The sequence below is a fragment of the Canis aureus genome, chromosome 35 (genome assembly GCF_053574225.1).
Source record: "Canis aureus isolate CA01 chromosome 35, VMU_Caureus_v.1.0, whole genome shotgun sequence".
Lineage (NCBI taxonomy): Eukaryota > Metazoa > Chordata > Mammalia > Carnivora > Canidae > Canis > Canis aureus.
This window is the reverse complement of record NC_135645.1, coordinates 30,284,744-30,298,264: the sequence shown is the minus strand read 5'-3', so window position 1 is coordinate 30,298,264 and position 13,521 is coordinate 30,284,744. Positions and strand designations below refer to the sequence as shown.

Below are 13,521 nucleotides of genomic sequence, written 5' to 3'. Positions count from 1 at the left end.
ATATCGCAAAAAATTGTGATTAAACACTGGGTCAGGTTAGCAAAGAAATGGTCTCCTCTTAGTCACCATCCATTTCATTAGGTTGATATTCCAGCAAAGTGAGACAATTACAGAAGAAATGATGAAAACTGTTTATTGAATGGAAAGCACATACTGTGTCAGATGTCTTCTTTAAGATTCTCTCCTCTCCATTATTTGCAACTGTATTATAGAAATAGACATTATTACAGAGAACGGGGTTACAATTCGAAGTAATTGCTCAAATATACACAGTATTCTTTCATTATTTTGGTCTCAGAGACCAAATATTTTTCTTCAACTGTCAAAGATTTATACATGTTGAAGCTCAACACATATACATTTAAAAAAATCATTCCTCTATTTTGCTTACATTCTTTGCTTACATTCATTTAAATATCACAATACTTTTTATCCCTGTTAGTACCTAAGAGATTTATCATCAATTGCTAAATATGATTTTATGTATTATCTGATTATTTATGAAGGAAATAAAGCTCAAAAACCGAGACTAAACGTGCAATACCTCCGTTTTATCTACTCTCCCACCTGTCATTCCCAGAGCTTTCCTCAACCCATTTTCCAAGTCTTTCACTGTTTCCTTAGAGTAAACCAAGCTGAGTTACTCATGACTTCCTGCACATGCCTCATACTTTCTCCTTTGTTTTCTCCAGCAATTTGTACAATGACAACATCTGTGAAGACTACACTCATAATTTATGAACTTTTTCAAATGTCTTATTTATGTGGTTTCTCTAAACTCAGAGAACCTAGCCACAATGCCTCCCGAACTTTTCATGCCATGATAACACAACCGAAGGAACCGCACACACCAAGCACGCCGTTTCACAACACTGGACGCAAACTAACTGGAGGTTCCAGATGCCCCTGATCCACCCCGCTGGGCCAAGATTAAGAATGGGGCACAGGTGTAATCGGGCAGGCAAAACTGAATTCTATACCAGGTTTTGACCTTATGTCAGGTGCTGTTTTATATTGTGACTAACATCATAGTCCTTTATTGCTCTCTCCTCGCCAGGTTTCCAGAACAGATTACACACTTTTTGAAAGTAGGGGCAATGTATTATTTAAAATTGTGATAAATTATATCTAACGTAAAATTTACTGTTTCAAAAATGTTTGTTTAGCTCGGTGGCATTAAGTACATTGACATTCTGAGCAATCTGTTGTGCCCAAGATTATGTATCCAAGAAACCACCAAGGAGCCGACACCGATGCAAACCCACAGGAGGGTTGATTTACAAGCTGGAGCAGGGACGTGGACCCCGAGGTGGGTTTCAACTTAGTTTTAAGGGCTGGTCTCGGGGACCTCCTGAAGGGCTGGAGCAATTCCTCAAGTTCTGTTTACATTTTGATTTGGGGCCTTCAAGGGCATTGAGCTCTGTTCTCATTCTAATAGGGGCTTCCTGCCACTGGCTTGGGCTCTGTTCTCATTCTAATAGGGGCTTCCTGCCCTTGGCTTGGGCTCTGTTCTTATTCTAATATGGGGCTTTCTAGGGCGTGAAGCTGTAAGCTGTTTTCTTCCCGTAACTGAAGTAATGTAAATCTCAGCTCTTATTCCAAGGGGCCTGGGATGGCTAAATTGTGCTAACGCTGAACTTAAAGTGAAATGGCCTTAATTTTCTCGGCCTCTACACAATCATCGCCACCCTCCATCTCCAGAACTTGGCTCTTCAAGGTTTATTTATATTTGTTTTAAAACATGATAGTGATTAGCATCCCAAACAACACCCAGAAGAGACAGATAGCTAGAGATCTATAAATATATATTATTTATTACTCATTTCCCTCTAAGCAGCTTATATTTAGTAGCAGCAATTATGTATTAAGAGTTAGGGGCAGCCCCGGTTGCGCAGCGGTTTAGCGCCACCTGCAGCCTAGGGTGTGATCCTGGAGACCCCGGATGAGTCCCACATCAGCTCCTTGCAGGGAGCCTGCTTCTCCCTCTGCGTGTGTCTCTGCCTCTCTCTCTGTATTTCTCATAAATAAATAAATAAATAAATAAATAAATAAATCTTAAAAATAAGATGAAAGAGTTAGTTTCTGATTACATTAGAAAGAGTTAGTTTCTGATTACATTAGAAATTTTGAATCATTGCTAAGCTTTACTGCATCTTATATCTTTGATTTCCAGTCAAATTCTTTGATGTGAATCATTTGTTTGAAGGCGTTATGACTGACTTAGTTACTAATGGACTTTGATGTATGAAGTGTAGTTTATCACACAGGCTTCAATTGACCCTAATAATTCAATTATTTTAAATTAGATTATTGTGTCATAGTCATTAATAAGACCATGTCTTTGATATTTATTGTTCTTTGGAGGGTTTCTAATAAACTGTTGAAATTATTGTTACTATAATTTACCATTTTCCTCCCCAATTTGTTACTGACCTACCAATTTATATAATCAGGTTTAGTACATTAAATTTCTTTCTTATGACTTATGATATTTAAAGTAACGGCCACATCCCCTGGACTAGATTCTGTCTATAACCTATAACATGCTGACAAAAACCAACAAAAATCATATTAACATTAAGATAAAATATTTTTGGGAACAAAATAGACTTTTAAAACCAATACTGAGAAAATTTCAAATTTAAGCTTTTTTTCCTGCTGTCTACATTCTCCCATATTTTGCAATTTTTGTTGTCCTATCTCATTTTATGACTCAATTTTCTAAATCATATTGTAAATGAGTTTGCTCAAGCAGTCCTCCAAGCAATCTACTTGCAGTATATTGGTGTAAATGCTTATTTCATCCTGAGGTCTTTATTCCCTTCTTTTATATTTATTCTGAATATTTTTTTTGTTGTACCTCAGCAACTTAAGTTATGATTAACTTTGAAAGCTGGGATCTGATTTCAAAATACATATTGGCTCTAAACAAACTTAAAATTATTAGCTTACAGTAATATTAACAATTATATAATAATACATTTAATAAAATATTTAATAGCAAGCAACAGTGATGGCAATTGAGAAAATGTAGATATTTTCCTACTTCACATTGCTCATGCCCTGAATGTGCTAAAAATCGAACCCATTTTTCTGCCCAAATTTCCTAAGTTTAGGTCTACAATAGTTGATGAGAGGCTGTGCAAAAAAAGTTAGGTTATTACAATAAAATACAATGTTAATAACATTTTTGGGAAAATGTTATAGTGCCAATTTTAAAAAGAAAAAGAAGATCTGACATTGATCTTGCTAATCTGCTGCACAGAATGAAAGACTTGAGATTTATACATATAAGTAGGTTCTCCAACAACAATTATGTGGGTCACAGCATTCTCTTCTTGGGAAACCTCAGGGATTTTTTTCATAAATCCTATGAATGTTGCTCAAACATTGTAAGTATGCTTCTCAAGTGGACAACATAAGGAAGTATGATGAATTTGTAATTCATCAGATACTGTCGATCTCCTAAGCCAATAATAAAACAGACTATATAGTTTACATAAAATGAAAATCCATATTTTTTCATACCTATTTCTCTGAGTCAGACCATAATCACTGTATCATTCAGAACACGGCCAGGAAAAGAGAAGCCACTCTATGCAATTGAAATATAAGTTGTTCAACATGGATTTAGATCATTGCTGTAAAAACTGGTAGAGTGGAAGTCAGTGAAATGCACATTAAAGATCAGATAAGCTGCTACTAAATGTTCAGAAAGTGTATGTTGAAAAGTTCAGTTTAGAGCATCAAACTATGCTGGTCTCAAAGGCTTGCCAGAAAGCTTCTCTGATTTTCAAGAAACTCCATGAGGTGTGCGCCTTTCATCATGGTCGACAGCAGCCAAACTCAGGGTGCTCAGTGGGCAGTGGGAAGCCAGTGAGGATTTCACATCCCCCATGCATTTGGATACCTTTGATTTCTCCTGCTTTTGGCCTTTCATATCTTGGATTAGGTCCCTCTCATTAGCGAACTAGCCTTTAATCCAACAAGGAAAACGTCTGGGCAATGATTTTCCCAACGATACAGTAGAGACCTGGAAGGGAACAATGATGACGTCAAGTTGAAAGTTGGTAATTTGACAATTTGTCTTCAGTGAACATTGTTTTTCCACCTTTTACTTTTGAATAAGCTTCAGGCTTTCCCACATGACTGAAGAGATGCTTGCTCTCTCCTTGAAAGGAGAGACAGAAAGTCTGATACACCCACCTCATAGATCTCAGCATGGGGTTCTGATCAGTCACAAAACTATCCAGATATGGCTCTGTGAAGATCTAGTTATCCATAAATAAAACATTGAAATAGAGGGCTAAATAATACTCATGCATTTATATTAAGCATAAGGATTGACGGAGATGAAGATAAACTCCAAAATAGTTTATGTGCATAACATTACATATCCCAAACAAGTAAATGTAGCATATGTACTAAACAACTAAACAAGCACATGTATGTAAGTAGATACATGGTCACGGATGATATTTAATTTCTTTCTTCCACTAACAATTCATGTTCACTTTGCTCTCAGCTAGCATCTTAGTGTATCAGGGTGCTTTCACCTGGCGGGGTGATCCGAGCCTTTGTTCATGAAGGATGTGTTATTAATGGTCCAACCTGGATTCAGTTGCCATACTTTGCTTTAACTTTTACTACAGGACATGAGAACCTCTATATAGACCCTCATTATATATTTGCACCCCTGTGTGGTCAGTTATCCTAGCCAGGAGAGTAAGCCTTTTCTTTGACTATTGATTTTTGTCCATGATGAGAATGATGAATGTGACTAAAGATGGATGACCATCTGATCTTCCTACTCTATTGTACCTCTGTTATTTCCACTGATGAAAACATTCCCATCTGAGCAAAGCCCGGGGTGGCTGGGAAACTGGCAGACTCACATACATAATATAGATGCTCTTATCCACCTGATTAGTCAGACTCATGTGCAGCTAGTTGGTGAATATCCAATTTATGCTCTTATGAAAGTTCCATCCAAACACTTCTTTCCTGGAACTTCTTATCAAGCAGTGTTTTTTTCTTTCAAATCTCTTAACCATTCAGCCAAACTGTTAGCCTGTTTCCATGAAATAACATAGATCTGCATCTCTGGCCGTTTCTCCTTCTAGACAAAGAAAACACGAAAATGTTGAACATCCAAATGTAATGTTTGAAGTGTTGTTGAGAGGGTTACCTTTACAATTGACTGTTAGGATCACTGTTGAAGAATTAAGGCAAAAATGTAATAGATGCACATACATCAGTACTGGTCATAATAATCAATAAAGTACCACAAATGTTTCTATGAGGAAAACCATTTTCATTATTATTTTATTCTTGCTACTCATTATAGTAACAATGCCCATCCTGTGTCTGATGGGGAACTACTGAATTGTCCTTTCTTTCTCTGAGCTTCTACTATCCCCATTGGATTCAGGATACTAATTTCAATGGTGGTATCTTTCATTGTAATTCTTGGCCTAAAAACGATTTTTTTTTTTTTAATGATGAAGGTACTTCCTTCAGTTCTATAAAGAGAAAGCTAAAATCCTCAATCGGAGAACAAGGCTACTAGTTCAACGAAAGTAGGCTTACTGGGGGATAGTATTGGCATTAGTTTGTGAGGGTTACCATAACCAATTACTATAAACTGAGTGAGTAAAAAACATAAGTTTATTGCCTTACAGTTTTGGAGGCTAGAAATTCCACATCAAGGTGTCAGCGGGGTTGGTTCCTTCCAAAGGCTATAAGGGTAAATCTGTCCCATGCCTGTCTTAATTTCTGGGGGTTTCCTGAACATCTTTGACATTTATTGGACTGTAGATGTCTCATTCTGATTTCCACTCATGCTCACATGTCATTCTCTGTATGTCCAAGTCGTGTTTATGTGTAAATGTCCTGGGTTTTTTTTTTTTTATTTATTTTTTATTTATTTTTTTATATTTTTTTAAATGTCCTGTTTTTAATGTACACACCAGTCATATTGAATATGGGCCATCGTAGTGAACTTATCTTAATGAATTATACTTTCAATAAACCTATTGCCAAAGAGAATCACATTCTTAGGTACTGCATAAATTTGAGCCAGACACACTAACCCATGACAACATGGAAGGTATTCAGATTCATCAACATATATCCAAAAATTCCTTTCCTAGTCTCAAGATTCTACTTATTCCTAATCAATGCCCTAATTTTTAACAGTAAAGAACTGACAAGACTATAGGCTGATTTGCTCTTAAAATAATTTAGCTATCCACAAGAAGGTCAGACTTTGAGATTTGTATTCACAAATGTTGGCCCTGAGACTATAATAAATAAATTATTTCAGAGCCTTGGCCTTGAATTGGAAATTAAAAGCAATGAGTCTATTTTCTATCTTCAAGTTTTCCAGTACATTTAAAAGATGCCAGGCCATTTCACAGATCTTGTATTTTTTCCCCTCCATTATACTGTATTGCTATAGTCTCCTAATGTTTGTCTTATTTAGGTATTTGATTATCTGTGATGATTTAATTCATTGTTTCACAACTGTGTTCTAAGGACTATTAGTGTTTCAATTTCCATTTTTCATTGACAATGAAGCTATTACTAAATTAAAATCCAATAGAATTACAAAACTAGTTTCAGAGTCCCATCTTATAGATTCTATTACTTTAGACTTATAGCACGGAAACTGCATCAGTCAGCGTTAAGTCAGGAAAAAGAAAAGCAACCCAATATAAAGGTATAAGTTTTAATGCATTACTAGGGGCTTACATGATTATTGGGAAATGTTTGTGGAATGAAGATGCAAGGAACCAAAGCCAGAAGTAAGGTTGCTGCCACTGAAGGTTAGGGAAGAAAATATTGACTTTCCTAGCCTGAAGCACAAAAATGATTCTCAAAAGCTTGGAAGAGAGCTGCCGCATTCTCACAAATCTCTAAAATAGTTTGTACCGTCTCATTCTGCAGCAGAGAAGTGAGTGGTTACTATGAGCTTCTTAGTGGCCTGCTATGAACTTCACATCTTCACATTCTTCTGGCTGCAATTCTATCTTGAGGAAAATAGCTTTCCCCTTTCTTCTGCTGTTCAAATCATGTGCAGGGTCCTCTCATTACCAAAATTGGGAACTGTATATATAAAAGAGGATTCTGGTATATGCATGTTCTAGCTTCTCCATGCAATGTATTCTTCAAGAGATGGCACTTATGTTGGATTGAAAATAGATAAACTCTGACAATGATGGTTTCTTCCAACAATTACATATATGACCCTTAACCTCCTTCATCACTTTATTCCACTAATTATTATCCTAAAATACAATTCAAAAACATCACTGCCCAATGCACCTTCTCAAAAAATTAAATAAACAGCAAAGACTTTCTGTAATTTACCTCCAACTTCCTTAGTCTAATCTTCAATGCTTTCAGAAAGTATTCATTCTTTTCAAGTTTACATGGATATTCTTTGGGATAAAACATATGCTAGGCTATAGAACAATTCTCAATAAAGTGAAAAGAATTAAAAGCATACAAAGTTTGTTTTCTGATCACAACAGAGTTAAATTAAGGATCAACAACAAAACAAGAAAAAAAAACAAAAAAAAAGATTTTAAATAAGTAATGTAAACTTCTACCTTAAGAAACTAGAAAATGAAGACCAAACTAAACCCCAAACAAGAAGGAAGAAAATAATAAATTTTAGAGCAGAAATTAATGAAATAAAAAAGAGGGGGAAAAAAGGAAATCAATGAGCCAAAAGTTGCTTCTTGTTAAAACTTAATTGATGAAAAATAAAAAAGAGAGAAGACCTAAATCAGTAAAATCAAGAGTGAAAGATGGGATGTAATGCTGACCTTATGTAATCAGTGGATTAAAATGGAATACTCAAAACAACTATATGGGTATTTAGTGAAGTACACACACACGTACACACACTGAGCTGAGGAAGGGAGAGTGAGAGAGAATTTTGTTTTTGTTTTTGTTTTTTAAGGGTAGTTGTAGATTCACAACGTTTAAAATGGAGAAAGTGGTGTCCCATATGCTCCCTGCCCTTACACATACATAGCATCCCCATTATCAACATCACTCACCAGAATGATACATTTTTAGCACATGTGAACATCATAATCACCCCAAATACATAGTTTATCCTTGGGGTTTACTCTTGGTGTTATATACTCTATAGGTTTGGATGGATGCCCGATGACATATAACCATCATTATATAACATACAGAATATTTTCACCACTCTAAAAATCCTCTGTACCAGATATATTTTTAAAAATTCAAAAATTACTTTTCAGAATATATTTCATTTCATTTGACCAACACTAACCTTGGAGAAATACATTCTCATTTATAAAACAGGATGCAGGCTGGAACATTAGATATTTGAGCCAAAGTGACCCAGATTTAAACTCTACCCAATACCTTTTTGGAAATAAGTTATTGAAAATATTGTTCAGCTTTTTGAGTTTCAATTTCTTTATTAGTATAATGAGAATAATTATACTACCATATGAAATAAATATCAGAACTGAGAGGTAATATGTATAAAGTGTTTAGCGTAGTGTCTGGCACCTAAATGTTCAATAAACAGTTTTGTTATTATTATCCATTGTTAGAGTTTATTTTGAGAAAAAATTATCAATAAAAAATCACAAATTGGGGCACTTGGGTGGCTCAGTAAATGGAGCATCTGCCTTCTACTCAGATCATGGTTCCAGGGTCCTGGGATTGAGCCCCATGTCAGGCTCCCTGCTTGGCAGGGAATCTGTTCTCCCTCTTCCTCTGCCCCCACTCATGTTCTGTCTCTCTCACTTTACCTCAAATAAATAAAATAAGAAATCTTTAAAAAAGAAAGAAAGGAAGGAAGGAAGGAAGGAAGGAAGGAAGGAAGGAAGGAAGGAAGGAAAGAAGGAAGGAAGAGGGGAACGCTGGGTGGCACAGCGGTTTAGCGCCTGCCTTTGGCCCAGGGCGCGATCCTGGAGACCCGGGATTGAATCCCACGTCGGGCTCCCGGTGCATGGAGCCTGCTTCTCCCTCTGCCTCTCTCTCTCTCTCTCTCTGTGACTATCATAAATAAATAAAAATTTAAAAAAAAAAAAAAAGGAAGGAAGAAAGAAAGAAAGAAAGAAAGAAAGAAAGAAAGAAAGAAAGAAGGAAAGAAAGAATGAATATCTAAGAAATTCCAGTTAAAATGCAATTTTTGTTATTATATCATTAAAATGATTTATAAATATAGTTTATGTATGGATAAGAAAACTATTATTCATTGTTACAGTCAGATGGATTTCTAGGCAGAAAGAATTTCTTAGAAAAATGTTGCAAATTGACTCATAACTATATGTGAAACAAGAAACAAATATGCAAAGAAATTATTAAAATTTCTACAATTCTGTAGTGCAGGAGCTTCTTGTTTCTATTCAAATAAATGTTGAGAATGTGAATGGGTTTGTACTTGATGGGTGATCTCACTGACTTGAAAGATCCTCCTGCCCTCATTTAGTTCCCCTGAGTTTAAGAACTTCCTGAAAAGAAATGCTAATATTCTGAAAGGCTGAGAGAAGAGTAAGTGCCAATTATAGTCCCAGTTGAGACAACACAACTCCCCTCATCAGTGAGCAAGTGAATCGTGGGAGGAGCTCCTTATATAAATGCTGCAGTAAATGTGGTGAGTCTGTAACAGGATATTTCGAAACACAGTATATAACTTTTGGATTTACAAGCAATTTGCTAAGAATGTGGACACTTACCTTCCTCTGCCATGATTTTAGTGCTTTTTAAGAAATATACTTAAATTTTATCCCTTCCCCAGAATACCTGGCTCTGTAATATGTTCCTGAGTTAAGAGGAAGCATGGTTTCTTCCTGTAATTAATTTTTTTAAAAGATTTTATTTATTTATTCATGAGACACAAAGAGAGAGAGAGAGAGAGAGAGAGAGAGAGGCAGAGACACAAGCAGAGGGAGAAGTGGGCCCCACACTGGGAGCCTGACGTGGGACTCGATCCCGGGTCTCCAGGATCAGGCCCTGGGCCAAAGGCGGCGCTAAACCGCTGAGCCACCGGATCTGCCCTCTTCCTGTAAATTAAAAGAAGATGTGTATTTCCTAAATAGACAAACAAGCTCAAGCTAAAATCTGCTCATTATGCATTTCTGAAATCCTATAGTCTTCTACAGTAAAAAAATAGAAGAAAAGAGAATCAAATATATAATTTCACATCCAAAAATGAAAGAATAAGTAGCATTAAATAAAACATGGACAATTGACAAATTTATTATTCTCATTGAGGCACATTCAAACTATGATCCGTTATAGATTGAAGCTATCACTATAGCTACATATTATTTAAAAAATAATGTAACTTGGGGTACCTGGGGGCTCGGTGGTTGAGCATCTGCCTTTGACTCAGGGCATGACCCCGGGGTCCTGGGATGGAGTCCCACATCAGGCTCTCTGCATGGAGCCTGCTTCTCCCTCTGCCTGTGTCTCTATCTCTATATCTCTCTATATATATTAAGTGCTACTTGTCGACTTACTAGTGTATCACAGTCAAATCCCCTTAAAATCTGTATTTATTACATGTATTAATGATTTTTAATAATTTTAAATTATGTAGCATAACTGTGAGCTGAAATGAAACTGCGATTCTTTATGGAAAATAAAAGCCACAAAACAATCTAGTAGTTTTCCTTGGGAAAAAAAATAAACAAATCTTTAAAATGATGGACAAGTTTTGAAGAGAGGATCCATTTTGTGTCCCAGGTTTGGCTAAATCTGTTACATGTGTTACATACTTTCCAGCAGCAGGTCTGCTGGAGGCGCACACTGCTTTCATGCAGAATGTATTCCGGAATAGTGGAATAGCCGAATTTATTTCAGGGCATGATAGACGTATGGCAAAGAAAAGGAAAGAACATCTTCAACTTGGCTCACCTTGTTAACACAAGTACACAGATCTGTGTTTTGCGTGTAGTACATTAGCATACATTCAAAATATTAAGTTCATGTTGTGGTTGGAGAGTTAACACAGCATCATGGTGAAAGATTATGGTCAGTGGAAGGGGGTCTGGGTGGCTCAGTTGGTTGAGCACCTCTTGATTTTGGCTTGGGTCATGATCTTGGGGTCCTGGGATGGAGCTCCAGGTTGGGCTCTGTATGGGGAATCTCTCTCTCCCTTGCATCTGCCCTGCCCTCCCCCCTAAATAAATAAATCTTTAATTAAAAAAGTATATGGTCAGTTAAATTACATAGATTTAAATACTGAAAGACAAGGCTAGCTATAAGATATAAGATTTTGGGAAATTTATTCAGTCTCTGTGTTTCATATTAACTTAAAATGGAGATTCTTTATCCTAAATGCTTTTTGAGGGGCTAAATATACAATCCATATAAAGTTTTTATCATTGTCTCTGGCCCACAAAAATGCTTAAAAGAATTAACTATTATCCTTATTATTATAATCTTTGAGAAAAAAAATTTAAATATATTTTAGAGTTTTTTTTGCCTACTATTATCTGTTGCTCTATTTACTCTGTTTTTGTCATCTGTACAAAAAGTATGGGCCATTATTTCTTAAAGATATTTGTTTATATATTAAATAATCCCACAAACATTTACAAAGCATCTACTGTTTTGAGCACAGTTACTCATTGATGAAATAATGGTCACAAAATACATTTGTTCTCTATTTATGTGAATCTCAAAATACATGCAAGGTGGACTTACATAAACTTAAGAGGGGAGTTTTCTAGTTTATTATAAGACAATTGCCATCCTATCTTTAGTTGAAAATTAGTCCACCTGCACACTAATTGCTTAAAATGGATCTTAATATGGATTGGATATAGAAGTTGGCATTTTCTGTCTAGCAGCAAAATGCTGCCATACACACAAGCACTACATTTATTCTTACAGTCATTCATCCATCGAATTGAATAATTGTTGAGTTCTTCTCTGTGTGGGCTCTGGGAGGCACTCTCAACCAAAACACCAATAAGAAATTCTTATCTTCACCCACTAAGAATGGTGGGAAAATAGATATGTAAACAGAATGTGAGGTTATTTAGAGTTAAAGGTGTGAGCAAGGAGCTGTGGAAAAAAGAAGGAAGCAGAAAGAAGGAACACTTTAATTTTAAGTTTAAAAGTTGATAAATGTAGATACACATATAAAAAACAAAAGCTATAAATATGAAGAGTCTACATAAGAATGTTATAGTTCTTAATATATAAGCAATAGTCATAGTAATTAAGTAATTGCAAGTAATTATACGTAACACAAATGTGTATTATAAGCAACATGTATAAGCAATAGAAGATATATTTGACTAAGAGTAGAATTGAAATTACAGAGATAAAAGAAGAAAACGATAACAGAAACTGACTTCTGGCTAGAAAAGAATATTATGAGAAAAGAATGAGCAGTACATTCTCATTGAAGACAGTGCAGGAGAAATCCAGCCCATGGCTCCAGAATGAAGAGTCCCCTCATAGCACTGGGATCTATCTCAAGACAGTTATGGATTACATTTGTGAGTATTCACCAGTTACAATATAGGGGCTTTTTTTCTTGAAGAGGGAAGGCATATGTCATTTGCATTCATATAAAATAAATTAAATCTTGCAGCTTAAGATAACCATCAGCAGGATGCCTCCAAGGCTGCTCAAATTTCACTCTTACCATTGCCTCATACAGCAGTCTATCAATTTAAAAAAAAAAACATACACCATCTTTAACATCTAACATTTTGATTCATAGGTAACAAGGTCACATTCAGAGTTCTGACATAAAGATGTCTTATTTACCAGAAAAAAGACCTTGGGACACCTGAGTGGCTCAGTGGTTGAGCGTCTGCCTTCAGGAGAGGTCATGATCCTGGGATTCCGGATCGAGTCCTGCATCATGCTCCCAACAGTGAACCTGCTTCTCCCTCTGCCTGTGTCTCTGTGTCTCTCATGTAAAATTAATAAAATCTTTTTAAAAAGAAAAGAAAAGAAAACAAAAGAAAAGAAAAAAAGAAAAGAAAAGAAAAGGAGACCTTGATTATTAGTCAAAAAAGATAATGGGAAGTTGTTTTAACAACGGATAAAACACAATTGTCCTGCTCTTCTGATGACAAGTGTAATCTCATTCTCTGTTTCTGATGATGCTTGCTTGACCCCACAAACCAAGACCACAATGACAGCAACTCTGTGACTTTTATCTAAGGGCTATTAAGTAATCTATTGTTTGTTAGAAATTGATTGAAAGAACATCGCATGTTTGGACTGAGTTATGGCTGTATTGAGTGTTAGGTGTCTGGTTTTATATACCTAAAAAATGACCAATAGAGTCATTTATGACCACGTATCATCTACCCAAGAGAGAATGAGCTCTAAACTCTCTCTTTTGACTGGAATTTTTAGGTTGGAATTTAGACTCTCAAGGACTAAACTAATGGAAGTGGAAATCCTTATGGAGGGCCTTAGTGTACACTCTAGAAATGGTAGAAATTATTTCTTTGGTTGAGTGATGCCTATTTTCCTGTTTTAATGGTTTTT

At 35.8% G+C, this 13,521-nt stretch overlaps 1 long non-coding RNA gene across 1 annotated transcript; it reads left to right on the top strand.

Moving 5' to 3' along the window:
* Positions 1 to 1,174: 1,174 nt before the first annotated feature.
* On the top strand, positions 1,175 to 13,491 carry LOC144305414 (uncharacterized). The gene is made up of 3 exons (XR_013372451.1): positions 1,175 to 1,309; positions 12,333 to 12,512; positions 12,790 to 13,491. It is a non-coding gene; the product is annotated as an uncharacterized LOC144305414 (long non-coding RNA).
* The last annotated feature ends 30 nt before the right edge of the window (positions 13,492 to 13,521 follow it).